The following is a 10,631-nucleotide window of genomic DNA, read 5'->3' on the forward strand; positions in this document are numbered from 1 at the left end:
GGGGATTTAATTTAAAATATTAAATAGGAGCCCCCAACTTTTATTGCAGATTTAGATTCTTTACGTAAAAAAAGCAACTTTTATTCGACATATTTTTTCGAATTATGGATAGACAGCGCTATAATCGGAGAAAAATGATTGTTTCAAATGGAACATTAAATTAAAAAATGAAAAGTCCCCCACTTTATGGAAAACTTAACTTAACCTTTTTCTGATTTTAGCACATACTCTTCACAATCCAATAGGTCCCCATAACGCTCGAGTAACTGCAAATTTAGTATACTTTCCTCCCCTACTATGAGGATTTATTGATGAAAAACATGGATAGCTGTTAACGTACATAACTTTTTTATTATCTCACATAAGTAAATGAATCGAAAAGGAAAATGATAAGCAATCCTAAGTCTACAATCGAGTATTAATTCTAATATTTTACATATGCTAGAATATTCCACAGGGTGTTCCAAACTTCACGAAAAAAACACAGTATGATTGGTACACCCAGTATAAAATGGTATTTACCTGTCTAGTAACAATATTATTACAATGATATTCTTAAATAATAAGGCTATAACATACTGAAAAAATCACTCAAATCGGACCACTGGTTTATGAAATACGAGACATCAAACATGTCCCATTTTTAACGTGTTCGGCTAATTTTGCCGGTGTGTGTATGTGTATGTTTACTCGTTGAATTTTTCCTCCGTCTGCACACAACACCTGATGGGAGCCATTAGACCTAACAACAAAACGCGAAATAAAATGTGTATTTTAAAACTGTTGGATAAACAGTACCTACAATCAGAAAATCTTTACCTTACAATCAGAAAAACTTACCTTTAAAAAGGTACTCGATTACAAAATATCGAAAAACACGACTGAATATCAGCTTTTTATGGTGACACAAACACATCAACATCACATAAACCGACCATATAAAATGACTGAACGACAACGAACGAACGAACACGAACACTAAACACAGATTCACAGATAGCGCAGGATTTGTCAAAAGTCATGTTCCACCAATCACAATGCCGACATCAGCGCCTCTGACAAAATGGAAGGAAAATAAATACGATTACATGTTTTCTATTAGAGTGCGCGGGGCATGACAAATATTTTAAACTCAACGACAACAACGTGTTCAGTGTTCATAACCAAACAGCTGTTTGGCAGATTGCGCAAGTCCCAAAAATCCTTTGATGTGTGCACCAAATCAAAACCGACAAGATTCAGTTTGTAGACCAACGCTGACCGCCAATCGCAAACTCATGCCAAGTGGTCCTGTACACGTTGGCCCAACGTGTACGTGTACTAGCCCCATAACGTAGAGTAGGTAAAAGCTATGGCTGCATTCAGCAGAAAACTGCGATGACTAATCGATTACTTAGCGATGTGTAATCGCTAACGATTCTTCTGAATGGTATACTTTCATGTACATACGAAATAGGTTATGACTACTGTCACATTTTTCAAAATGATTTGCAAATACGTGAAAGACACCCCAAGAACAGAAATAAAAATTATTATGAAATGGTAATTTATAAATAACCCCATTTAATTCATACATAGTTTCAAATTCTTGAATTTCTTGCGACATAGGTAAACCTAATAGGTACATACGAATAATCCAACAAAGCAGCTCAGATATTTATCAGCGTGATTTATATGCCTTCCAGCCTTCCTTGCCTTCAATTCATGTTTTTTTAAGATACTTAACTTAAAATATACGTGGTAGACACACGTCATACGTCAATCTTATTTCAATTTGCTAAGTAATCATATTTCAAAACCGATGTTTAAAATGGCGACCGATAAGTCATCGAATGATAACTAATCGACAATTTATGTGGCATTCAGGCATTCAGCAGAAAATCACTAAGCGATTAGTCATCGATTGAGTCTGCTGAATGCACCCTATTATACTGTGGTAAAAGTTGAGTTTCCTTATTCTGTCTAAATCTTGACCTGAGGCGTAGCGGCGTGTAATTTGGGTTGCCTATATAAACTTGAATCGACGAAATGGGCCTTTTGAGTTATTTAAAACGCTGAAAAGACTATTTTCTAGTGATAATAAAAACCGATATTTACTGCGGTTACATGATATTTAATATTAAAATAGTATTGGATGTGGTAGAATGTAGACTCTTTGTACAATTACCAATTGAACAGTGAAGCTGTTAGATCAATTTTCCGATTCAATCATTTCTACTGTTCACAGTTGTGTGTTTGCTTTTGAGTAGGTATTTCATTTTCTTGACAACGAAAATGTTCGGTGTGGAAAGAATTAATAAGTGCGTGCAATGCGGAAAAGTGTATAAACGTAAACATGATTTAAAAAGACATGTAAAAAGTTCGCATCCCGACAAATTGGATGCAATTGCCCCTTTAAAAGTGCTTAAAGGCAACGTCTATAAGTGCACACATTGTGATAAACAATTTAGATATAAGTCAAGTTTAAACTTTCATGTCAAAAAAGTGCACACAAATGTATTAGTTTCTGAAGAAACTAAAACATTTCAACATAAATGTTCTCTGTGTAATTATCATGCAACTTTTAAAAAGGACTTTATTAAACATTATGAAACTTCTCATAGCATTCCTATGCAATACGAGACAATAGAGTTTTCCAACCATGATGACTTTATTTCTTGGAAGAATAAAATAGAGCTTGAAACAAATGCTAGTTTTATTGCGGAAAAAAGGCAGGAATAGTGAACTACATAATATTATTATGCCACCGATAATAAACAGGCCCGTTTCGCGATTCAAGTTTATATAGGCAACACAAATTACACGCGCGCCGCTAATATTCGAGTCAGGATCTAGAATCGAGTAATTTCCTTTATTCTCTTCGTCTTTTGTGGGGGAGAGATTGAATGTCCAGCAAACGACGGCACTGTTGCCAGATTTACCTTTTTCCTTTTAGCGGGAATTTTAAAATTAGTCTAATGCCACTTTGTTATTAAAAGAGAGTTTTGTCGGTGGTTCTGTATTCTTAAATTTATAACCTTACTTTTACAAGTAATTAGGATTATTTTATTTACATGTAAATATTGAAACAAGTATTGTACTGTGTCATAATTTAAAACTCATGTTGCAGTATTTTGAAAAAAAATGAAGCTCAAAAGAAATATACTTATACAGTACAAATTATTTTTGAATGGGAATGGAAATTTACGATTTCAAAGGTGAAAATATGGGATAGTATAGATGGACACTTTTTTATTTTAGTATTAAGTGGTTACATAATTATTCAGTATATTAATAAAATTACTAGTAATTTGAATTAGTTTTAATATGTATTATAATAGTATTAATTCTCATCATGTATCTGGCTAAATAGCTAAGCGCTAAAGCCGCAAAATAAAAAAAATTGAAAAAAACATTCTTAGTGACCTATAGCACCTTTACTTTGCCTGGGGGCGAGGCGAGTTAATAAATTCTATTTTCTTATTGCAGTCATTTTGTGACGGCTTAAGAAGTTACATAAATGATGTCTTTAGGCTGTGCAATTTTAACCGTAGAAAGACATCTTTATGACTTGTATTTACAAGATATAGGGCTTTTCACTCAGTCATTTCCTTCGAGCTTCTGTCATGTGTTGTCTAATATTAATATATCTATATCATATGTTATTGATATTGCCAATGATACAAACCAAAGACGTATGATGTAGATATATTAATATTATGTGACACTTGACCGAAGCTCGAAACAAATGACAATCGATGAAAAGCCCTATTCAATAGGGCATTTCATTCACAGTCATTTGTTTCGAGCTTCTGTCATGTTTCACATAATATTAATATATCTACGTCATACATTATTGGTATATACCAATGATACAAACCAAAGACTTATGACGTAGATACATTAATATTATGTGACTCATGACAGAAGCTCGAAACAAATGACAATCGATGAAAAGCCCTATTGGCGTCTGCATATCAGGATCCGGTAATACTATATTATTTCTCTATGATCAGGATATTGCTGGGTGTACACAAGTAAACAACACTTTTTTGATTAAAAGGTTTATTTCATTAAATCAAAACTTACATGGATACAATTTAAATAAGTTATTTTTTCTATTTAAGGCAATATAATATAAGATATATATTTCAGTATAACTCTCCTACATTAACAAGCTTTAACACATTCAGTGGCCATGACGTATGGGTAGCATCACAAAGGTTTTACGGAAGGTACTGAGACACATAAGTTATGTGAGTAGTACTGTGTAACTAAATAAATGATTTAAGTATGTGGTACCAGCCAAGTGGAGCTTGTTCGAGATGGGCACCAAACATGTTCTGGTCATGCACAGAGACCTATACTATAATATGTTATATCTCATATTGCTCACTATTGTAATGAGTGAGCCTGCATACACAAACTATAATATATTATTATGGTTCTGTGTATGCAGGCTCACTCATTACTACTGTAGTGAACAATATGAGATGTAATATTATGAGATATACCTATTATATATTATGGTATAGCTCTCCATGAGTGCCAAGTTTTAAACTTAACTGATAACAACTAATGGATACCCTTTTATCCAAAATTTTATGAAAATGTTGAATGGTCATATTGGTATTAATTCCACAACCCCTTCCTATAACAATAGGCCCATTGTTGGATGTTATTGCAGTAGTTCTACTGGAAATACTTAGTAAAATTGTATGTATCTGCATCACTTAGAAGTCTACCCAAAAAGCTATTAATACTCTCTAAACCATCATTAATACATCTTGTATACATAATAGGATTTTTTTCAGAATCAGATGTTTTGTTAAGATTTACTTACCATGCCCTATCTATGTGCCAGGCACTTAACAGTCTATTAGGAGCAATACCCATTACATTTGACAAGGCATTGTAAAAGGTGTCGCTTATGCCTGATATGAAAACATTTGACTATACATATAATACCAACACAGACATGTATTTAAAAAAATTGGTAAATTAAAGTAGGTATCTTTTCTATTTGAAAATAAGAAAGCAGTAAATTCATCTTTTACTAATACTGTCAATAAGTTCAAAGTCATAGGAATTGAGCCCATGAGTTCCATCGATTGCGATAAAGGATTTACCAAACTTAATTAACATTTCCTTTTGGCACAGTATTAAGGAAAATAAGACAAAAATCATAAATGTTAAATTCAGAATGAGAATCCATTAGTATGCCCTGTTGTTTGTAAAATAATATTGGACATGAGTCTGTAAGCATTCAACCCAAAAATAAACATTGGTTGCATCATCATTGTACATATACCCATCTTTCAAATCAATGCCATAAGAGAGTTTAATGTTTGTGATATCTTTTCTTGTAAGTAAATCAATTCTTTTTAATTCGCCTCCTATGCTATTATGCTATCCTGAATAGTCTGAAGTTTACTAAAAAAGTAAAATATAATAGGAGAATCAAACACACTATATAGTTTGAAATTGTAAATTGTAGTAAATATTCATGAGTAATATTTAAAAAGTGGTTTAGTGGTAACATTCTTGTTTTAAATTATATTGTGTATATCGACGGCGGAAAGGCAGGACCTCATAATTGAAAAATTTGTATAAAATGAGTTACTTCGGTTTTCGCTTTATCAGTGTATCAGCACCTATTAAACAGCTTTTAGAGCTGGGAAAGCCTTCCGGAAACTTTCCCAGCTGTAATCGCTGTTTAATAGCTGCCGATACACTTATTCTAAAGCGAAAACTGAAGTAACTCATGTTATAAAATTTTTTCAGTTACGAAGTCCTGCCTTTCTGCCGTCGATATGCAAATTAATATTTTACTTACATTTTTGAAGAAAGTCTCAAAATAAACTTTGAAGAGATATTTATCTGATTTTGGTATTTATGTAAGTGCTCTATATCATCCTCATGCCCGTAATGTGTTAGATACTATTATTCGACTAGTACACCAAATAAACATTTTGCAGGATCCTTGGGATTTTAAAGCTCTTTCTCTATCTTGTTTTGTAAAATAATTTTTTGAGGATCACATACATATACATTCATAATAAGATGTTTCATGTTCTTGTACTCTTGTTCTCTTCCAGTGCCATCCATACAGTGCAAATCTAAAAAAACAACATAACAGGTGATTACATGGGCAGTTATACTAGTTACAGCTTACTTTGTATCTAATCTATTATCTAGTATTACTCTATTAGTATCTACCTACATAAAACTATCTTTGAAATCTAAATTTTTGATATCAATATCAACCTTAATACTTAAAAAATAAATAATAATGTGGAAGTTACAGGTACCTACCTAAAAGTTTTTGAATTGCAATTTTATCAACTGGAAAAGACTGCAACATAATGAGTTTGAAATTATGACACGCCACAATATTTATTGTTTGAATTTACATGTAAATAAAATAATAATAATAATCCTAATCACTTGTAAAAGTAAGGTTAAGATTTTTGACTTGAGAAAACAGAACTGTCAAATTTAAAACCAAACTGCTATAAAATTTTAAAATTCCCGCTAAAAGGAATCTGGCAACATTGCCGTCGTTTGCTGGACATATAGGCCCGATTGTACATTGGCGGCTTAAGCTATGGCTTAGTTGAACCGGGTTCAATTTTGAGCGTCGGTTTAACTTCATTCGGGTTGTTCAATGCCGAGTTCAGTTAAGCCGAGGTTCATACAAATTTTGGTAAGGTTGGCAACGTAAGGCATGCGTATTCAAAGCAATTCCCGTCAATTCTCGACATAAATTTTCCCGCCATTTATGTATTATTATTTGGTTTTTGTCAATATAATTCTTTTATTACTGTTATTAGTTTAATCGGTATTTTCTATCGTTTAGTTTATCAGTTTAATCAATTTCCTACGTTAAATTTGTGAACAGACCATTTGAATAGGTATTATAAGTATTAGGATATTGCAATGTGTTTATTTTCTTTTTGTAAAAAACTGTTTTTATATAAGTGTTTTTTTCTACACTGGACGCAAAAAAGCCTTCCAATTTCACCTCTCAAAAAGAAATATTGGTATCTTTGGCCAAATAATAAAGCAGAATTGTACAAAATAGAATGAAACAAATAACCCCCAAAATTTTAAAGAAGTTTATCAAAGCCATTGATTGTAGCAGATAGTAAGAAATTTTTATAAATATCTAATAGTTGTTGTATGTATTAGTTTAAATTTCTAAATTAACAAAGTATTCATGCATAAGATTTTCAACCTCCTCCTACGTTTGACAAATTGTACTTCTCATGATTCTCTAGACTATAGACAGTTAGATTTACTACATTTTGGCTAATGTTATTGCTACTTCTTCTTCTTTATGTAGTATGGGCAAAGGGTTATTAAAAAGCATTGCAATATTGTGTATCATTGATGTTCCAATTACAATTGAATGGGCCTTCCGAATAAAAGTGCCATGTGATTCGTTTTTAAGAAATCGAACAAAAACTGTTAAAATTATAATAATGGTAAATTTATACATTTTAAGGATTAGTAATTAATTACTTCAGCTTAGTACCATCTGTTTAATTTCAGTACTTAAATTACATCTCAACTGAACTAACTTTTCTTCGTCATTGATATTTTATGGACTTTACGGTCTTTAAATGTACCTATATTCTTCTTAATATATTCGTCATGCTTTGACTGGCTGATTGACATATAGTCCATGCCATTAAAAAGGATTAGTAATACAGTACAGTTATTTACAAACTGTATTAATAACTAACCCTTAAATGTGTAAATTTACCAATATTCCAATTTTAACAGTTTTTGTTCGATTTCTTAAAAACGAATCACATGGCACTTAACAATTGTTATTCGGTAGACCCATTCAACTGTGTCTATGCATTCTGCATTCTCATTGTGCCTCATTAAATAAAATTTCAGCTTGTGATGAAGGATTGCGTAAGGGTGTTATCAGGTTTTCTTGACTCCGTAACCACTATCACCAAAGAAGATACTAATTCAATCTTCACATTCTCTTCTCATAAATATTTAACTGTTTACAGCTATGATTTCAAATTCACTCAAAAATGTTAATATTTGCCTTATTCTAGGGAAGTAGTTAGGTAATTTAAATAATTTTAGAAGGTAAATTAGTTTGTAATTATTATTAAATAAAGTGATAATATGTACCTACATAAGCATGGTACAAATATAATTAATTTAAGATTTATTAATAAATTATGTACATCTAATTTAATAAATTAACAAAATCGTTTTCTACATTTGCTTCAAAATCATTCACAAGTTGCAAAAAGGAGCCTGTTGCTTAAAACCAGTGATATGGGCCCACTTCACTGCACAAAACCTTAATTTAAGGCAATAAAAACAATGTTCTTAGAAGATACAGCTTGGTTCTTGAAATGTCAATAACAAATTTGCCACTTGTTTTCGTTCTCGTTCTTACCTATCTGTTCGATTTTTTATTCTATGAGCAATACTAGTTTCATACAAATAGTGAACAGTGAACAGATATCCAAAATCTTTGCAACAATGCATAATGCATTATCCTTCCATTTTCAAAATGATTTTCTCTAGACCTACACTGTTTCTGTGTTCTCCTTCCTTCTAGAATATTTACCATTTCCAGAAAATCTTCATTATTAGTTAAATTTTCAATGAGGTTCATTTTTAAGGTGTAAATATTATGATTTCCGTTGACAAATGACAAAAATGTGAGGTTAAAAATGCTTGAACCAGCGTTAAACCGCCGAACATCGACCGCTCAGCTGAACCCGGGCTTAAACCGAGCTCAAGCTTAAACTTTGTATGTACAACGCACTTCTTGCCCTGAACTCGGTAATGGCGCTGAGCCGGAGTTGAACCTCGATTGTACAACCGGGCCATAATCTCTCCCCTTTTGGGGCCTTAGAGCATGGAAAATTTTTCCCTCTCTGGAGATCTAACACGCAATCTGTTCTTCGAACGAAAGTGAATCCTTATTTTAATACGGTTGGTTCTCATTGAGATTTGACACCACTTGTTTTATTAGTGATTTTTGTGCGATTTCTGAGTGAAAACTAGCAATTTTTTTAACTCTTTATAGTGGTGATGTGTTCGACTTACGGTTGTAAAAACGACAGCAGCAGGAAATAAGTGGGAATTACATTTTACAGGTAAATAAATATTTCTGTTGTGTGCGTAGATGAAAATTCAATAAATACTCCTATATTCTTAGATATTGCCTCTTAAACGGTTAATAATTTGAAAATTAACACTACAGTGTACCTTATTACATAATTAAAATTACATGGTTAAGTTATAAAATGAGAAAAATTTACATGTAAAATTAAAAGTAACATAAAAAATCACCATTTTACCAGTGGTGTAGGTACGAAACGGTACGAAATAAATGAAATTATAAAATATATTGTGGCAACTTCGAAAATGGAATTAATAGCGTATATTGTTATTACATATTATTGACTTTTTTTGTTGTTAAACATTTTATTGCTTGATTTTATTTTGTTTATATGTAAAAAAATTATTTAAGAGCACAGGCGCAAATATTTTACGGCTATCTCTACTTTTTCTTTTTTTACACGGCAAATTATATGTAGTAAAGTTTTCACTGGTATTGATACGTACATAAACATTACTTGACAATGACATTGTCACCATTAACTTGAGATGACTTTTGAATGTTCTTGGATAACTGTTACTTGTATCATCGCTTAAATTATTATGTAATTCAATTAATTAATATGATAATTTTTCACTAACTATGTATTCAGTGATTATAATAATTTATATACTATGCCATAAAAGATAATACTTAATCGAGAAAAGAGGAAAAGTGATTTTTTTAATAATATATTGTTACTATGGAACGCTTAGATAAATTTATCTTTAACAACAAAATGCTTATATCACAATATATATCCTGGTGTAGTCTCTGCTCGGGATCTTCCATAAATAATAAACAATAAATAACTTTTTATTAATTTCACGTCTTAAATATTAGCCAACGTATTTAGCCAATACACTATCAATATTATTTAATAAACAACTCAAGATAACGAGCGATACACAATTATTGGATCAAAGCTAGCCGTGCAAAAAATTACGTATGTCCTGTTTTAATCTGAATTTTTATCAATTAATTTTGATTAACGTTATAAAACATAAAAAATCAGTCAAAACCTTTAACACAGAACTTTAATCTAAAATAAAAAGAATTAACACAATTATAAGTAACAATAATAAATAAAATCAAATAGGATGCTGTATATGTCCACCACCAACATCTCTACATAACCTAACTTTTCTTGTTAAGTTGACGTGCACTGCAAAGTTGACGTAAACTGGAAAGTAGTATATCTGAATTAAGAACAGACATGCACTGTATATCTATCTCTGTCGTTGAGAGCCACCTATGGTGACAATAATTTTGGATCAAACGTTATTATTATTCCTAAAGCCGTGTCAAATATCTAAAATTGCCGCTGTCTTGTCAGCACATTCTGTTCGACTGAGTGCGTTGTACGACAAAGATAGCGAATATTCAATTTGGAAAATATTACCACTGACACGGTGTTCATTTTTTTCCAATAGGGCTTTTCATAGATTGCCATTTGTTTCGAGCTTCTGTCATGTGTCACATAATATTAATATATCTACGTCATAGA

At 31.6% G+C, this 10,631-nt stretch overlaps 2 long non-coding RNA genes across 2 annotated transcripts; one reads left to right on the top strand and one right to left on the bottom strand.

Annotated features, from left to right (window-relative positions):
* Positions 1-4,404: 4,404 nt before the first annotated feature.
* On the bottom strand, positions 4,405-6,559 carry LOC126882253 (uncharacterized). The gene is made up of 3 exons (XR_007697244.1): positions 6,295-6,559; positions 5,816-6,098; positions 4,405-5,412 (listed from the first exon to the last, which is right to left on the bottom strand). It is a non-coding gene; the product is annotated as an uncharacterized LOC126882253 (long non-coding RNA).
* Positions 6,560-6,775: 216 nt separating this feature from the next.
* On the top strand, positions 6,776-8,490 carry LOC126882254 (uncharacterized). The gene is made up of 2 exons (XR_007697245.1): positions 6,776-6,893; positions 7,888-8,490. It is a non-coding gene; the product is annotated as an uncharacterized LOC126882254 (long non-coding RNA).
* Positions 8,491-10,631: the final 2,141 nt, after the last annotated feature.

The sequence above is a fragment of the Diabrotica virgifera genome, chromosome 3 (assembly GCF_917563875.1).
Source record: "Diabrotica virgifera virgifera chromosome 3, PGI_DIABVI_V3a".
NCBI lineage: Eukaryota > Metazoa > Arthropoda > Insecta > Coleoptera > Chrysomelidae > Diabrotica > Diabrotica virgifera.